Source organism: Python bivittatus, unplaced genomic scaffold, assembly GCF_059951505.1.
Source record: "Python bivittatus isolate LINGU-HERP-01145 unplaced genomic scaffold, Pbiv_v1 ctg000840_np1212, whole genome shotgun sequence".
Taxonomy (NCBI): Eukaryota; Metazoa; Chordata; class Lepidosauria; order Squamata; family Pythonidae; genus Python; species Python bivittatus.
In genome coordinates this window covers 47,207,624-47,226,718 of record NW_028277113.1, presented here as the reverse complement: position 1 = coordinate 47,226,718, position 19,095 = coordinate 47,207,624, and the positions used below count along the sequence as shown (strand labels likewise).

Below are 19,095 nucleotides of genomic sequence, written 5' to 3'. Positions count from 1 at the left end.
GGAGAAAGAGTAATCTGTAATGTGAGACATTTCTGTATGTTAATTCCTCTCCCCTCCTTTTTTTGGACACAGAAAACATATTTGCAAGAAAAGGGCAAAAACAAACAACTATCAAGAAATTCTATGATTATAAATTAAACTAGATAAAAAGGAGAGAGGAAGAAAATGATCTATAGTAGTAACATTGTTCCAGCCCTTTCAAATAAGTACTTTCATAAACACAATCCTCTATAGGCACACACACCAAGATTAATCTTACTATGTTCAGTAAGTATTTCATGTATATTTACCTTCATATAAATAATAATGGATTGCAACTTTAACAGGGTACTAATTATGACTACAGAATACTCTTGATTATAGGGCTAGCCCAAATTTCACAATTAAATATTCTGCATGTTTGGAAAAAAAAGTACATTTTCTTCTGAATTATATGCTCTGATTAAAAAAAGAGCAATTTTGTTAATCTTCTGGTACTGAAATATTCCTTCTAATATTAAGTGATATCTATCCTCTAGAAATTATATTAAATATAATTTGTTCAGTTGTGTCTGATTTGTATGCTTTTATAATTTTGTCTTTGCAAATCACCTTATGCTATTCAAAAAGAATATTAATAGCTGTGTTAATGTTTTTTCTTCCTTTCCTTTCCTGTACAAAACAAAAACACAAATAATGAAATTCTTAAAACAATTTCTTGAGAAATAACCCTTGTGATTTCTATAGGTTATTTTATTTTATTTTTTTCTGAGTTAGGATTTTTTTTTAACGTCTACAAGTATGAGAAGTGGCTTTTATATTAAAGTAAAGGGAAATATTATTATGAAATCTAATTTATTTCATTTAACAGCATTAAAATACTTTATATCTAGACCTTCATTAAGGACTTGCCATATCTTTCCAATTCTTTTCAAACCTAAAACATCAGTTCAGTACATAAAATGTTGCTGCAGCTGGCTTGTACAATATCATCACAACATTTTCTGAAGTGACCAGTATTAGATTAGTAAGTCAGGTACTATGAGTTTAGTAATAATTCTCCCTCCTGGTTTTGTAACTATGAAATGATTTGCTAATTGTACATGAAAATAAGCATCTGGCTAATTGGATATATATGTCTTTAAATGAGACTTGTGGCTAAGAAATCTTTTAATTCTATTACTTAATTTGCTGCAAGGGCAAGGCTATTATTCTGGCAAAAAAACAAAAACAAATGTTTGCAGTGGCTATAGTTTAACTTGGATATGAAGAATCTCACAGTTCACACAATGAGGTTTCTGGGACATGTGTAAGTCTCAAAGAGGCATATATTTATATTGTTCCAAATTACACTTAGTCTTGTGAAAACAAAACTTCCATTGAATACTGACAAGATTTCAGACTGCATAGAGGATGCTGTTTTGGCTGGTGTGTTATTTTGATTTTGTTCTGTTGTGTGCTTTTAAATCTCTCTCTCTTTTTCTTTTTCTCTGTATGTGTGCATATGTGCATAAGAAGTTCAGAATCATAAAAAATATATAATCCACTATATTCAAACAATTTACTTTCATCTTTTTTGTTCTGTTTACTTTCATTTGAATTTTCAATTACACTGGACAAGCAAATGTTTGAATGTTTGCTTGACTTGATAGTCAGAAATAACGGAGTCATTAATAGTCATGAACATAAGACCTGACACTAGTCTTTGAATGTGGACTTCTTTCAGAAATATTTCTGTTTGTCAACTGTTTTTAACCACTTAGCCCCTATTTATATCAGATAAATAATACTCATTGCTTGACATAAAGGCAAAATAAATCTTGGTATTTCATACTGAAATGTGTTTTTGTGAGTGTGTGCACATGCGTACATATGCACACGCAAGCAAGCTTAGTCATCCATGAGATAGACATTGGTGCATAGTTTCAGGAAGCCAATTTGCTTCATCTTGGTTATAAAGTTTTTAAAAAATACATCTTTCACGTAATCATTCAACATCATAGTTTTCATTCTTTTACAAATCAGTAAACAGGCTGCAATCCCATCACTGTGCTTTGGTGGGATTGTCAAAACTTCCTGTGCATCAACTGGAAGGCATACCAACTCACATAGGTGTCTCTTTTAGCTACCTTAGTATCCTTGGCCAAGCACTTAACTGAAACTGTACCAGCATTGACTTGCAGAAAAAGAAAAAGCATCATCTCTGGGACTATGCCAAAATGTGATAGACTGACAGTGGGATGCAATGGATCCACATTCTGTACTATTGCTTTATATTGGCGAGAAGCTTGCTCTTTTATGTCCAGGAAAGTAAAGAAGCTCAAAGGGACATCCGGACAGCCACAGTAAATATCCGGCTTGTGCTTCACTGAACATTCAGAGGAATTGTTATCCGGGAACTCACATGGCCAACTTATTTGCCTAGGTGCATATTTTATGCTGATAAGGCTGAAAGAAGGAAGGAAACTATATGTATCAAAGAATATGTTTGAAACACCAATGTGTGTGTGCATGCATGCACCGGTCTTTATACATGACTTCATATATTTTGGTGAATGAATCAAAATGAATATTTTCTTATGGAAAGCATCTGTATGTAGAAAGAATAGCTCAAAACTATTCAGAATCAATCAGAGAAACTGACTAAGGCTAAGTCTGAAATAACAATTTAGAAATATCATTGAGTTGAAAAGTTGATTTCACACTTTTAATTGCCTCTCTCATACTATTTATTTATTCATGTATCAAAATTTATATCCTGCCTTTCTATAAAGTGTACCGCCAAGATAAAATGTACCCAAGAAATAAAAACAATAAAAAGTAGTCATAACACTTATAAACATTTAAAAATTGAAAATAAAAGTGTTACATTACCTCTATTGGGTTGTTGCTAGATTTTAAAAAGAATGAAAAAATTATCCCCAATAATTTTTGGGGTCCCCATAAAAAGCAATAGAAAAATATATCCAAAATTAAGATGGGATTAGGAACAATTAACTGCTGAGAAACAAATTATCTAAACTTGTATAGAAAATTCTGAAATGAATTTAATTGTTTTCAGTACAATTTGTTCTGTTTTTATATTTTCTGGCAGCCTGATAACATACTGAAACAGCTGAATTAAAATTTTAACCTAGTTTATGAAGGATCAGGTATGTCTGACATTATTTAAAAAAAAATACAAATTATTTTCAAACCATATATATAGGGGTATATCTTGGTGTCATCATTGTCTTACTATAAACTGTGTTCACATATATTGGAAAAGGATTTCTTAAGTACATCTAAACTGTCATAAATTGCTTAGCCCCAAAATTATAAGTTTGCTTTCATAATTCTTTCTTTTTAGAAAGAGTCTGAAAATGTTGCTACATGTTGTTTCATCACAATTTTCATATGAGTAAAATAGAAAAATTGTGTTCCTTGAATATAAAGCAATATGAAATAAAAACGTTTTAAAAAAAGGATTGACCACATTTCCCCCACATATCTAACACTGCATTCACCATTTTAAACATTCACCTTTAGCATGACACTTATGGAGATGCTAGAATTGCTCTTGCTTCTTCCCTTTTATCACTTTTAGCCTTTGTGGAAAGGATTTACATCTCTCTCACTAATCTACGCTAATACCAAAATGAATTCTAGCCTAGACAAGTCCAGTTTGGAATAACGGTCTGTTTCCTATCCAATAACATTTCAGTTGTTTTAGAAGCACTTTGACTTGGGCAGATTGTAGTTTCAGGGTCCTTTTCATCCATCCTGCTTCCCAAGATGTTTTGTAAATGTGAATAATTGAATCCCATTGAAATCAGAATGTCTTAAGCCAGCACTGACACCAGCACAAACCTACTGGAGACTCAGACAGGTGAACATCACTTTAAGGATATAGTCAAATAAAGCACCAATTGGAATACTTTTATCATCTACCCTTTTGCAGTTTGCTTTCTCTATACAGAGTTTATTAGAGGGCAGCTTAATGTTGCAATGTTGGTTGTAGAAAGGCCTGGCTCCAAGGCTGAAGACAGAACAATGTAGCAGGCAGAGTATTTGCGGGGGGGGGAGGGGCGTTGAGTTGCATTATCCCTTGGAAAAGGGACCCCCCTCCGATGTGTGCCATGGATCCCCTTCAGCCGGTTCAGAAAGAAGGCTTGCAGGTTTAATTGATTTAACACGTAAGGAACCATTGGTGTTTGTTTGCTGAGGTGAGAGGCAATAAACATTTGCTTTCATATGGTCATTTTTGCTGGTCTGAAGATTGCATTATGAGATATTCTTAAAGGTTGGGGGTGATGGTGAAGAATTTGATGGTGTTATTTTCTTTGCCCTGATTAGAAAATAGGTCACTGTATGCTGTGTGCATTTGTTTATTATAGCAGCACCTGCTAGCATTACTATAGATAAAGGTCTATCTTTACTCCTATTATTAACCTCTGTCTTTAGAGGTTTATAGACTATAATGTGTCCAGAGAAATCAAATATTGTCTCAAGTAGTACGTTGCACACAGTTCATTTTTCTACTGAATGATTTTGCAGGATTTGTAGGGGGAAGGAGATTATATACTACAATTCCCACCCTGCAGTCCTGAAGTAGAAATATTCAGCTATTTTAGCAAGGGAGGAAGAAATATATAAACACCATGCCCAGCTATCTTGTATATGGATAATAGTTTCTGTTGTGTTTAAAAAGCGATATGCTGCATGCATATATATACATTCACGCTTACATACACACACACATACATACACATACATACATACTGATTTTAATATAAGTTTTAGTAAGAACCTGGATAGACAGAATTTATTAAAACTGATTATTGTGTGTATGCATTCTAATTATGCTAATCTACATTAATATACAACCTTCATGTTAGAAGCTGCATATGAGTCAGTGAGCTCTATGTATTTAAAAATAATGGACTGCTTTATGAGGTACATAAATATGAGCACAAGCAATGCATCATACCAACCAAATGAATTTCTATTTACTCAAACTGTATTTGTTTTGTTTTTGTTTTTCTCCTTTCCAAAATAGCAAGCCATATGTGCACATACTCTAGCTGATGTATTTTAATCATGGCACAGACTGCTGTTATGTGTCCCAGTTATAAGTGTGTGAGATCCCACCTAATGAGTTATATATGCAGCACCATCCATGCATGTCTACTTAGAAAGAGTTCAGTTGTATGCAATAGGGTTTACTTGTGTTAGTTAAGGTACGTTCAGGATGGTACAAATGTGGCAGACTTATCTAGGTGTAGGTGCCACTGAGAAGTATCTTTCAATAAACATGCATGGGATTTCTGTTTAATATGTGTCACTTGGTTGTTTATAACTTAATCATGACCACTGATTTGCAGATTGTTTTATTCAGTAATGTTTATCATTTGTCTTTTCAAACAATCCTGGTATTAGCACTGGCTCCACAGGTCTAAAAGACAGAAAGGACTTGTTAAAGTCAAATGCTAGCTGTTAACTGCCTTCCTCTGTCCTGTGCATGTAATCTTAACCAAAATGTTTAGATGATGGAACTACTTCACAAAAGTGCAATTTCCAACTTGTATAATCACAAATATAATAGAATCTAGCAAGCAGAATGAAGTCCGTCCCCCCTGCTTATGTTTATATGACCCATAGGTTTCTTCTATATCACTGAACACATTTAGTTTTACTTTTTGGGAGGTGGGGGGAAACAGCCAACATATTTACACAGACAATGTTATTGAAATGTGTCGTTAGGTATTATATAAAAATAAGGTAGAGGGGTGGAAAACAAATAAGAAATACCAAATTCATCATATTAGAATATTAATTGCTATCTATCAAGGTTTTTAGAGAGAATAAACCACCTTTTCATATTAGATCCTTAATGAAATTCCAAAGGAAAACAAAGCAATAAATTGTCTCACTATTTAGAGAAATTATACATAAATTAAACTTATCCAAGTACTAAATGAAAAGTACTCAAAGTATGTGCTATGGTCTTTTGACTTATGATATAACTGTAGTGGCACAAAAAAGTTATATATCTTGTGTTAATATATACCTATGAATGTTAATAGTCAGAAGCATACTAAGAAAAGCAAGTATTTCTGAAGCCTAGGCTACACAGTTAATTCATTTTTGAGATCAGTTCCCTCTATGTCTGATTGTTTTTGAGTGATCGTTTCTGAGTGATCATGTAGATATCGCAACGTACCCTTGGATGACCATAACTGAGCCACAAAAAAGATGGTAGCAATGAACTGTATGCATCTCTTGGATGCCTTCAACTGGTCATCCAGATTTCTGCAGGCCAGATATTGTAGTCCTAATATTCTCAATCTTAGCCCAGGATGGAAAGAGCCAGAGATGAAATTTCAGCACATTTGGACAAATGTGACTTGCTTTTTCAGCTTTCTAGTCAGCATTAGGAGATACTTTCAGGAAATTCAGTGCAGGAGAAATATATTCAAACAAAGCTGAGATTTCAGAGCTAGTTTTGCACAGTAAGCCATACTTTTACTTTGGACATTGTGTTCTGTCATATTATGCTTCCAGCTAGTCTCCTTATTTTCACCCTCTGTGGGGCCCAAGCAGATGATTTTTTTGCTTTGTTTTGGCTCAAAAATGAACTATGGGGTTAATCTGAATGGACTTGAAACATAGTCAGTGGTAGCAAATTAAAACCATATAATTTTGCAATCTTAGTTTAGCTGTAATTGTGGCAATAAAACACAGGAAAGAATAATTGTTGAACATATGTTTCTGAGCGACATTATCTAGGTGAGTTTCCCTTTACGGCCGTGTGCTGTCTATTTGTCTTCCCCTTCCCGTGTATTGGAATGACAAACCTGCAGCCCGGAGTTAATTCTGATTGCAGCAGCTGCTTACACATGGAGTCACCATAGCAACCATAGAGGTTGCCATGCAACCATATTCTTTTAGGGACAGTGAAAATGCCCAAAGGCTTACTAAAAATATGTTGGGGAGGGGGGAAGAGAACCTTTTTGTAAAAAAAAATGCCATCTTTTAATGGTAATAAGCGCCGTGTCCATTTGAAAGCGGAGGTCAAGCAAATAGTACCTTCGTCCCGACCTTTCCAAAATTGCCTGCTCTTTTTGGGGATTGCAAGCTTTCTTCACAAAGATGACTCCTGATCGATTATAAAATTGGTAGCTTACATTAGGCAGTCCTTGCAGACGGCCCGTTGCTGTGCTGTACTATTGGCATTCTTGTCGGGTTAAAGGTCATGCGAGAGTCATTAATGCAATATTGATTAGTAGCATGGAAAAAAAATGCCCGCGCTCACACCTTCTCTTTGCTCAAGGCTGTGTTGCTAGCCGTAGCGTGTATTCCTGCCACTCTACCAGGGAAGGCGACATCCCTTTAGTCAGTCAGCTGTTTGCTAAAAATAGCCTAATAAAATCTATCTTCTGATCGTAGATACCGCTCTGTGCGGGTCTGTGTGTCAGTGCTTCCACCTTATTGCTCAAACCTAGATGCTGTGGCTGCATGGCACATCATGAAGTTTATTATTGCCTTCCACTCATGTAAAAGGGAAATGTATTAAGATTTCAGTGACAAGGCATAAAAGAATAGCAGAGAAACAAGGAAGATTTAATATAAATTATTGGTTTCACAACATATGCACACATACCCACCCCACACTGTACACACAGATATATATGTCCATACGCACATAATTTTAATGTGCTTACCTGAGTTAGATTTTAAAATTCTCAGGATGACCAAAACTGGGCCAAGCATTATTTTCATGTAAATTCTCTCCCTTCAGCAAGAAAACATGCAAAAAACACAGAGCAAAACAAACATATTCCATAGCACTCTAAGCTGCTGAATAATTATGAAAATGAAATTTTGTTTGGTGAATGACTAGAAAAATACCATGGAATTTTGAAAAAGGCTTTTGATATGTCTTTTTGCAGATGACAGTTACCTAATCAAGGGCATAAAAAGGAAACAAGGCTGTCCTTAATAGAAATATTGAGTTAACGCAATAAATTGAAAATATTGAGCCTGCCTTTTGTGACACATATACATGAGCACGTCTATACTTTTGTCACGATCTGTGCAGAAGGCAGATGTGGATAATGCGGACGACAGGGAGGAGTCAGCCATCTTTGGAGCTTTCGTTCTCAGAGCACATTTCAATCTTTTAGGGTTTTATTTGGGGCATTTTCAGGAGTCACATATTTCAAGGAGTTATTTGCTTCACTTCTAATTATGCTGCTGTACTATCTTTTACTATTTTTTTAAAAAAACAAATTCTTTATTATGTAAGGACAAAGGGGAAATAATGATGTGATTGGTTAACTTTCAAACAAATAATGATTTAGGCTTTAAGTTACATGAGGATATGCAAAGCTTGTGAACGTACATCTCACCTAGTTCCTAACAGTTGTATTTTCTCCAGTGTATAATAGGTGGCAATATGATCTCTTTTGGATATCGAAGGTGTTCATCTTATTCTGTTCCTGTTCCTAAATGGCCTGAAAGGGGGCTGAAGAAGGGGGACAGGGGAAATATTTGTGGATGTGAGAAAAGATCTTAAATTCTAGCTCAGTTTTCCCTCTAAAACAACATCAAACAACAGTAAGAAAGCACACACATTTCACTGAAAACTCAAATGCAGATTCTGAACAGGGATTCTATTCCCCTGAGAATAAGAGATAATAGCATTTAACTTTGGGGAAGAGAATATAAAGCACAATTGGTTGAACAGCATGGGAGAAAAAGGGAACTCTCCAAAGAATCCATCCTTGTAAATCAACCTCTGCAATCATGATTCCAAAGAATAAACACCAGCTTTACGAAAGTGGAGGGCCTAAGCCAGTGTTTCTCAACCTTGGCAACTCTGGGAGTTGAAGCCCACACATCTTAAAGTTGCCAAGGTTGAGAAACACTGGCTTAAGCAAATCTGTTTCACTCTAGTAATTATAGAAGAATTTGGTGTGCAAATGAAGCATCCCATGGAAATGGTGGGACTAAGCCAACCCTATTATATTGTGGTAGAATAATCACCAAAGATTTTAGGGAACAAATGAAGTACCACAAAGAATTTCTTAAATTGTTACAGACCAATCAATGGTCTATCTTTGCATAAAGTTACAAAACAGGATGTAGTTCTAATAATTTAAAGAAGTGTACATGATGAATTAATGAATGGAAGATATCAAAGAAGCATAAAAATAATACAGAATACAAATGAGCATATATTTTAAATGCAGCTTTTAACGAAGGACTAACAGCATGACACATTCTTTTGGAAAACTAAGCAATACCTGAGGAAAAAGTAAGGCCCAGAGAGATGTCTTCAACAGTTTTAGTTACTTACAAACTGAAATAATGCATTAATAGATTAGAACGGCTCCAAGTAGTCTGAAAATTCATTCGTGCTTCTTTTCTAACACTGTTGCAATCAGCCCACCTAAGCAAATTATTCCTAATCTATCCCCTTAGAAACACTCTCTCAGCCAGGGGTGTCTGCAGGGTATGGTCAAAACAGTCAAGATGGCAGCTACACTGGTACCTATCTTTCATGTGCCCTGGAAACATTTTACTTTCTTGCTGCCCACAGTGTTCTGTTCTGTCCCTTTCTCCCCCAAACGCCCATAAACTTTCAGATATGATATGACTTAATTTCATTTTGCATACTTTATAAAAATTTGTGTCTGCCTCATGTACTTATCTAGGAGCAAACCCATGAAACCAAATAATACTTATTTCTAAGCAGCGATGGTAGTTTGTATTGAAAGAGTCTATAAAACTGAGGTACGAAATATATCTTTCTAAGGGCAAGCATCAGTTTGGAATGAAAACCAGGTTTGGGTAGACTTCGAATGAACTACTAGATGATGACAATGATGATCATCATTGCAAAGGCACCTTCAGAATGCCTGTATTTCAGGATATATGTGAAAGGAGTAGTTTTGCTGAGGACTTGGAGTTGATTGAAGGTAGACTTCTAACATGTTATGAGGTTAGCTGCCATGAAAATGACTCAGGTATTCACTAGTGGAAAACCTAGGAACTGTTTAAGAAATATCATATCTGAAAAGGTTTGCTGCATGTTCCTAATATGCATTTTGCATTTGGAATCAGGGTAAAATCTTGTGATTCACATCATTTGCATAATATGGTAGCTACAATGGAACACATATACATATTTAATTAACAAACTGGTGCATCTTTAGTCAGACACTCCTGGTTTCAGTAGTGATAAGGACTGGATATTTTCATCAATTTGTGAAAATGCAAAGTCAGTGCTGTCGGGTATTTGGGCTTTTTTCCCAATTAGGTCACATATCCATCATCTGTGCCTTCCTAATTTTGAAGCTTAATCATTATAATATACTTTATGTGGAGCTATTCTATTCAGTTATTCTTTTAAAGTTTGATCAAGTTGTGCCTATTTTAATGCAAATACACTACACCCGTGCTGTGGCATCTAAATTAGTTTGCGTTCTTAGGAGCTTATCTTGTCTTATATAAGCTTCTAGCTATGCTGACTAGGTCTGATAAGAATTGCATTCCAATACATTTGGAGGGCCTCATGTTGAAGAAAACTTACTAAATCCTAGCCCCTCTGCTTATGTCATATAGTAGATCAAGGCTTTTGTTGCTGTTGTTATTTAATATTCTGTGCACCAATTTAGGATAGTAAAAGTATAGGGAATTTATGGAGCACTTTCAGTAAGGCTTTACTTAGGTGAAAACCTTTTAGAATTGTTATCTGAGTTTCATTTAAGTGATCGGTCTTATCTAAAAGGATCCTGCTTGCTCAGATCAAGGGCCACTTCATCAAGCAACCTCTTACTGGCTAAAAATTAAAATTAGTAAATAAACAAGATACTAGGTACAATAGAGATAGGAAGAAAAAAGTTGTACCTTCATTCAAGGACACCACAAGACTTTGCAATATTCAATACTGCCGAAATACCAACTTTAGTTCCATTGATCATGTTTAGCATCAATGTCTTTGTTTTCATTTATCAGTGAAACAGTCCAAGGACAGGAAGGAATTTTCATCTGATTGTCGGCTGGCTTCTCAGTTCTAGAATACAACAGCAGGATCAGAAGATCAGACATTGACATTTTAGAACATGGTTCAAACCCCAGCTTCCATGGATATGGAACTATATTGCTTTATGCCAAGCTAGACTATCTGGTTCATCTCCTTTAGTGCCGCTTACTCTGGCATCAGAAGATCAAGAGATATCCTGTCCCTGGTACCTAATAATTTTTCAATTAGAAATACTAAAAACTACACCCTTGCTACTGTATGCATTCAAAGCAGGGTCTTGAAAAATTATAGAGTTTTCTCAACTCTTCAACTTTGGTTGAAGTTCTGAATCAGTTCTAAAGAATAACATGCACTACTGAGGAATAAAGAAAATCCAGATAACAAACAATCCTGTTCCCAATATTCTTAGTGAGAGTAGACTTATTAGCCAAGAACATAGTCCACATCTAGACTGCAAACGTGAGGCTTATTTCTGTAACATTCTTTCCTGTGACTGATGAGGCAATAATTAAAAAAAAAATCATATAAGTATATACTATACTGTGAATATGCACCTGCTTTATTTAATTTTGTTAGTTCCAAGGTTAAAACTGATTTTTGTTCTAAAATTCAAGAGTTTCTCTTCTTCTTTCTGCAGAACAACGCTGAACAGAATATATGTATAGCGAGATCTGCCTTCACAGTTGAACCATTGGAAATCTCCTGAGTAATATCAGGGAGGGCTGGATCATGCATAGATTGCACCTCACCCAGGATGTGCTGTTGCCAGTGAGATTCTGAATAAGCAGACCCACCTGCTAGCTAACTGATAACACTCTAGGGTCATTTCACTGAAGAAACTGACAGGCAATGGATATTTAAATAAATCCACTGATGAATTCATGACCTGCACAGCTGAGACTAATAAAAGGTGTAAAAGGAGAAAGAAAATGTAGATAAATGCACATTCCTTTGTATCATAACAAAACTTTGACATGTAAATCAGCTGAATGGAGCAGAATAGGCAAGGAATGTGTCTCCCTGTACAGGAAAAACAAGGGCAATTGTTCTCCTGCACAAACTTGGCCATCAGCCAAAGCAGTCGTGTGCCATGCTTGTTTGCCTACCAGTGCAGCTGAGATTGGCAAATGCCCATACAGCTTGAAGGCGGAGGACTGGATGCCTGCCAGGAAGTGTGTGGGCCTGATGCCACTGCTGGACTCCATAGCCTGGTAGGAAGGAAGAATACAAAGGCATTCAATAATCCAAATGTCCCTCTGCTTCAAGAGAGTGGTGCCAAGCAGCATTTAATGAGAGATTGCTTTGTTCCAAAGTCCTCAACATCAAGTGGGCTGGTGAGCTCATTAACCTGACTGCAGCAAATAAAAAAGGCACACTCAGAAGACTCCCATGATAGCCTCCTCAATTGTGTAAGAGCCCTTTTGCTTTCTTTAGGGGGATCCATTAACAAGCAGCAGCATAAACACCACAAAGCACGCCAGTTTTCTGATTGTTCAGCTAAAGTCTCTTCCCCCTTGGGGATTAGGGCCTTTCCTGAAGACAGGCCTGGTATGCAGGAAATGTGCCATTTTTACTCAGTTGTTGCATGGTGTTCAGCCATCTTTTTGTCAGTGACTTCATCTGCTACAAGAGAAACTCTCCTCAGAAAAAGGAACTCCTCCCCCCACCCATGAAAAGCTAAATGTTTTTTTGCGATGGTGAGTGCAGGGTGGGATATATTCTGTTTGCTACTGGATTTGGCCTGCAGATATTGGTGGTGGGTGACACAACTCTTCCTTTTATGGCTAAGATTAGCAAGGCATTCATTACCACAAGACATAGTGATGGCCATTAACTTGGATGGCTTTAAAAGAGGGTTGGATAAATTCTTGGAGGATGGGTATTCAGATATTCAGCAACAAATGTTATGGCTCTTATAATTTTATTTATTTTGTCTTTCCTACTCAGTTCTGTTATGTTCCATCACCATGCAACATGGGTGTGGGAGGAAGAGGTGTGCAAGATTGATATTTGACTGGGAACATATTGCTGGAAAGGCAGGATATTGTTATTACTTCTGCTCCTGATGAAATACCCCACTCCTGTTCCAAGATTCATGTGAATATCAATATCAAATATCAGGCTGGAGATAAATTGCAGAAACTGACATCCTCCGAGGCATAGCAGTGAAGCAGAGACAGCAAAATCCTGCAGAGCCCATTGACAAGGACAATGGTGATGTGACTAATCATCATGTTGATCATGTGATGAATGCCTTCTCCCATAGTGGGTAAAGTGCCACTGGCTGTGGCAGCTCTTCTTCTCTGCTGCCTCTCTCAATTCTCCACTGCCCTACTTGCCTGACAAAGAAAGTCTCATGTGTTAAATGAGTTTATTCAGGCTTTGAAAGCACCTTTGCCCATCCAGTATTGTAGTATTCAATACACAAAACTATCTGAAGCAAGAAATAAATTCTAGAGCTCTTCTTTGTGCATATCTTTATTCAAGAGGAAAAAAGAAGCAAAAATGCAAAACAAGGCAAAGTAGAGCTTTGAAACTGGAGATACAGTTAGAAATACAGTTAGCATGACACACCCCACACCCCCACATACAGATACACATGCATAGCCAAGAATGGTCATGATCCTTTACTTTCACATGCTTTTTCTCCACTTGGAGTTTTGTACTGATACATGAGGCAGTCTTTGACACAGTTACATAATGTGAGCTTCCTCCATTGTTCAGTAGGTATGGCACTTGCCCTCAGGAACTGTGTTTCCAGTGCAAATGCCTCTTCTATCACCATTTGAAACATATTACTCTGTTGATCTGATCACCAACAAGGAAAATTGAAACAAATCTCCAGTTACTTTTACAATTTAAAATATGTACTGTGGGCACAATTCTACTGACTTCAAAACAGCTAGGTGGTCAAAGAATCTGAGTTATTAGATTATGGCCAAAGGTCAGATTAATACAAACAGCATGTCTCTTCTGCTATCTACCATGGAGATTGATGTAGCTTTTGTGCATGAACATACATGCAATGGAGACATATCTTTGGAATATGAATCCAAGCAAGTTCAGGTTAAGATTCATGAGTACCTGCAAGGGGCAAGGGGTAACAAGTGATGTTCTGCATGTTAGCATGTCATCATGCAAATGATGCAAACAATATAATTTGCCTCATATGTCCAATGATATCATGATGTTCCTGCTGTCATTTGGGGCATATCTGCTGGATTGGCATATTGCTCCAAGCAAAAACTGCACTAACCACATCAATGGCACACCTAGGTGATGACAAAGAAAGGCCAAACTAATGAAAACAGGATTTCAGCACTGAATGGAAGCTGTGCCCCTTTTTTTACATGTGTCACAAAGCTGATGCACAATCAAATGGGGTGAAATTTGTGGTACAATGCCATGAATGCTACTTTTGTCAGAATGTTGAAAGGAACAAGATCTTGCAGACACCACTGAACCACATTATGGTTTAGGGCAATGTGTGAACACAGACGCTGTAATTTCAGAACCTTTATTTTTGTCTGAGCTTTTATGTATGAACCAAGCCATCATGATGGGATTCATATGGCTTAGTGAAAAGGGTGAATCTACACTGTTTATCCTTCTAGTTCAGCTGTGTTTATTCCAATAAGTAGCTTGCTAGGATCTCTGGAAAAAGTCTGTACAATCAACTGCCACCTGATTCTTATTAAAATCAGAGATAGTGGGCTGGGACTAGGATCAGATACTACATTAAATAATGTGATTAGCAATATCTGTCTGGACCAGGTCATTTTCATAAATGTGGGTGTGGTTACTCAATTCAATTAAAATAATGTCTGATTTGGCTCTAAGCAGGAGAAATGCTCAAGTATATTGCTCTGAATTGTTCAGAGAGAACAGGGGGGTACTAACATTGAATCATGTTTCTTTCTCTATGGTAACCTAATGAATGTTAATAGTATTTTACTAATTGCTTGCCTCCTTATTTTTTCTTTTACTCATTTGGCTTGCCCAGAGCTGAAATTCTAGCTCAAGAAGAATGCAACCCACCATAACTGATAAGTTATACAACATTTTTTCCTGGCCATTAAAAAGCTTACTTGCCTCCTGTTCATTGAAGTTTTTGGATTGATAGTTCATTACTACCATTACACCTGATTCCAATTCTTCAAAAGGCATCAGTTGGTATTTGACAGTCTGGCAAAAAAAGAGCTGAGTAAGCATTCAGCAGTAAAATTGGGGTGTCCTGGAACTTACTTATTTTTATTTATTAGATGCTATGACTCAGTGCATCACAACATACTGCTGTTTTGTTGAGGGAGGGAGTGATATAGTCCAGAGATAGAGAAATAGATAGGATACAGTAGTAGCAACATTTTAAGAACTTGAAATGTATTTTTCTAACAATTTATGTTCTGTTGCTTTAAATGAGTGGGAGTTCAGTAATATAGCAAATGTTAAGAGCAACTGCTGTATCAAAGCCCTTTTTGGCTGCTTTAGCAGGGTGGAAGGCAGGTAATATAGCTTCACCCCAATTCTATTGCTCTGTCAACACATTTCTTTTGTCTCCAATGAGAGCAAATGCCAGTTCTTACACTGGGATAATTCACAGGCTGTTTGATGCCCTTTTTCACAAAATAAAAAAAGTTATACGTTTGAAAAATAATTAATTTGTTTAAACATACATATGCATACCAGTATTTAAAACATATGCAAAAAATTAGAAAAACTTAAAATCCAAACAAATAAAACGCAATCTATTTCAAAGAAACATATTTTTGCAAAAGTAAAGGAATAAATATATGCATTCATTGCAGACTGGAGCATTTTTCATTTTATGTTTTCACAATCAAATAATTATCAAGGTGTTACTGGTCTTCAAGCAGTTTTGAAAGCTAACTGAACTACTTGTATTCCAGACACTCATGCAAACATTTGAAACCATCAGCTGTTGTCATGGCAAGACCTGTTCTTAAATAAAATTTGGGAGTTCAGTTAACATTCATTTTATTTCATTGCTATGATTTCCAGCATTTCAGGACAGTTGTCCATTCCAACCAAGGATTGCACCCTGGCAGAGTTGTATTTACTTCTCATACACGAAAACTGCTGTGGCTGAATGAACTGAGATGGTGTAGTTTTCCTGCTGATGAAAAAGCAGGGTTCTCCTTTGTTTTATGGATACATCGTTGGGATGTCCCATGAACCAAAGCAGACCTACCTGGCCTATCTTTCTGGATTACGGATTTTTATAGGGGGGAAAAAATTATCTTAGAAAGCAAAATGCCCAGTATTCAAATCCTGGCACTGGAATTACTTCATAATAGTGCACAGTTTGATTGTGACATTCTGTTTGCCAAGAAGGAAAGATCCTGAGAGGTGTGAGAAATGAAATGGGAGGTAGCAATGGGAAGCAGGAATTGATAGAAATCACATCCATGCCCTTTCTTCTGCAGAATGACTGGATCCATGTGCTTTCTGTGCATAGGAGCAGCCTCCCATTTATAGAATAGCCTATTTAGATCCAACCCAGTAATTTTTCTGCACACTACAAAGATGAGCTGCATTCTTTCTCTTAAGGACTTGAATTGTGCCTTGATAAGTAATCTACTGAGAAATAAATGTTTTCCTAGTGTTTTGCAGAAAGAGAAGGCAGATTTTGATACTGATGCCAAGGGAAAGCATGCCAGTAAAGATAAAGAAGGCTGCCAAGAGGATGTTAAGGCAAAGCAGATAGTAGCTACCATGAGATTAGGGTCTTCTTATCATTCAGTGTATTCCCATTGGTTTCAATGACATTATGTTTATTCTGCAAGTTAATGAAAAATGCTACTGCAGAGTCATTTGTTTAGTTCAAAGTCAGGGGAGTGATATGACTGTGTATGCTGATTTGTTTTGTTTTTTAATGAGAGAAATGTATTGAAAAGGATTAACTTACGAACTTGAATATCTGACTCCAGGATCTGCAAGAAGTACAAGGGCAGAATGACCAGTACTGTTTCTTACATAATATATAGTAAAATGGATCAAGTAATTATTCATGGTTAAACCAGGAAGTGGTACCTGTTCAGTGTGAAATCCAGCTGTTTTAGTCTTAGGAATTTTTTTGAAAAGCTAAAATCAGAAACATTTCATTTCACCCCTCTTTATCCTGCTCACCCACTGAATGGAATCTAGAGTTTAAAAACATTGAGAAATGGTCTCAATTCCCAGGCTGCTTCTGCAGTCAGAGATAATCTTCTAAAACTCAATTTTCAGAACATCTTTTATTACTAAAGGTTGAAATAGGTTGTGGGTTTTTCCCCCCATTCAGGACAGTTCTTCACTGAAAACTGTCCTTATATGGCAGTCAATAACCCAGCTATGTTTTTACATGAAATACAGTCTTCACTAAAGCTAAATCCAAATCACAGTTTGAAATACATAGGCTGGGACCAAGCCTGGTAACTTTTGGTGAATAATAAGTCCTCTTGAATTCTATGCTGATTATTAGGGATTGCTCTAAGTATTTTGGACAAGAACAGTTGGAAAACGTTTAAATGAAGTTTAAGTTTTATTTTTCTTGTACTCATATCCATTATCATGACATTCTTCCCATAAAATCCTTTCTACAAACATATGCAGAACCCATATTTACAAAGAGAATAGATACATAATCCCCCTTTTAAAAGGTTATTTGTTAGGTTTTGTTGATGTATTAAACAGTGATTTTTACTGCAGTTATTGGAGAAGGTGACATCTATCTCTGGCAAAATCTTGGGGAAAAGCTCCTGAACAGAGTACCAAAATGATAGGAAGAAAGTCTGATCACTGAATTAAACCAGTCCTGTAAAATCTATTCTCCATATGCATTGCTTAGGAGGGAAAGAATATGAAGCTGCAGGGCCTCGTAGGGACTCAGGAAAGGATTGTTGCTTACAGGGAGCACACCTGTTTGAGGTACACAGGTATTCAAATCCAATCTCTGCATCTCCAGTTTGTTAAGAAAGAGGAAGTAGCAAGTGATGGGGAAAAACCTTTGCCTGGGGTCCTGAGAAGCTGCTGCCACATATGAGAACAGCACCGGGGAAGATTCTTTGGGAGCTGGTGGACATTTTTGGCATTACAAGAGCATGAGGTGGGCTGATTATAGATATGATGTCTATATAGCTGAACTCTGCAATCTAGTGCTTGCCAGAACTGTGGTACCCACAATGCCCCTACTGGTATTCACTGAATCTAACATGAAAGATATTTTTAAGAAGAATCCTTAAAAAACAAACAAACTTCAGTCTTGCAAGGTCACCAAATTTCTTGAGATTTCAGTGATCTTACATGAACGAAACTTTTAAAAATTGTTTTAAAATCTGCACACCACTTGAAAAAGATGCTGACCCTGGCTGTATAGAATATTGATAGGAGGAGTCAGGGAGAAAAACTTCAAAAACAATCTGTTTCTGTGTTTCTCCTTAGAAGTTTTAATCACAGATCTAGACAAGAATCTTGAAATGAAAATCAAATAGAAAATGCTTTGATATTATTTAATCCTCCAGTACTTGATAATGTTTACTAACAAATAGTCAGGGGAAAAGCTTCTGTTTAACATCACTAGTAAGGTAGGCAACTTATAAATACTGTTAGCATTTATAGCAGTGAGTCATATTTAAACCACAGGTCATTAAAAATCAATGGAAGAAAATTTTGGATATAATCCCTGATCAGCAATAGACAGCTTGGGTAACCATGTAGTAAAATCAATGCTCAAGAGCACCTGAGTTAGTGTTCTACCATAGAAATACTTTTTACCACTATCACCCTTCACTCTATTACACATACACCAATATTACAACTTCATGCATTTTTAAGACATGGACCATAAACTAAAATGCAATAGAACCAAATCAAATTCCTTCTCTCCTCTTTCCCTTCTCCGTGGTTAATAAGTAATGTACTATGCTGAATGATGAATAGAGCATTACACAGGATATCCTGGGTACTGAGTCATAGGATTAAAGCATTTCAGCAGTGATCCTATGACTGAGAGTCTATGCATACATGCTTAGGAAAAATCTCTTTGGACCATACAAGATACAATTCAGCAAAATGTGGCAGGATCCTAT

At 36.4% G+C, this 19,095-nt stretch overlaps 1 long non-coding RNA gene across 1 annotated transcript in view; it reads right to left on the bottom strand.

Annotated features, from left to right (window-relative positions):
* The window catches only part of LOC148213746 (uncharacterized), a 34,594-nt gene extending 22,429 nt beyond the window's left edge, over window positions 1-12,165 (bottom strand). The window contains exons 1-2 of the long non-coding RNA XR_015794008.1: window positions 12,115-12,165; window positions 10,873-11,038 (exon numbers count right to left, since the gene is read on the bottom strand). This is a non-coding gene — a long non-coding RNA (uncharacterized LOC148213746). The remainder of the gene's footprint in view (window positions 1-10,872; window positions 11,039-12,114) is intronic.
* Between the last annotated feature and the right edge of the window lie 6,930 nt (window positions 12,166-19,095).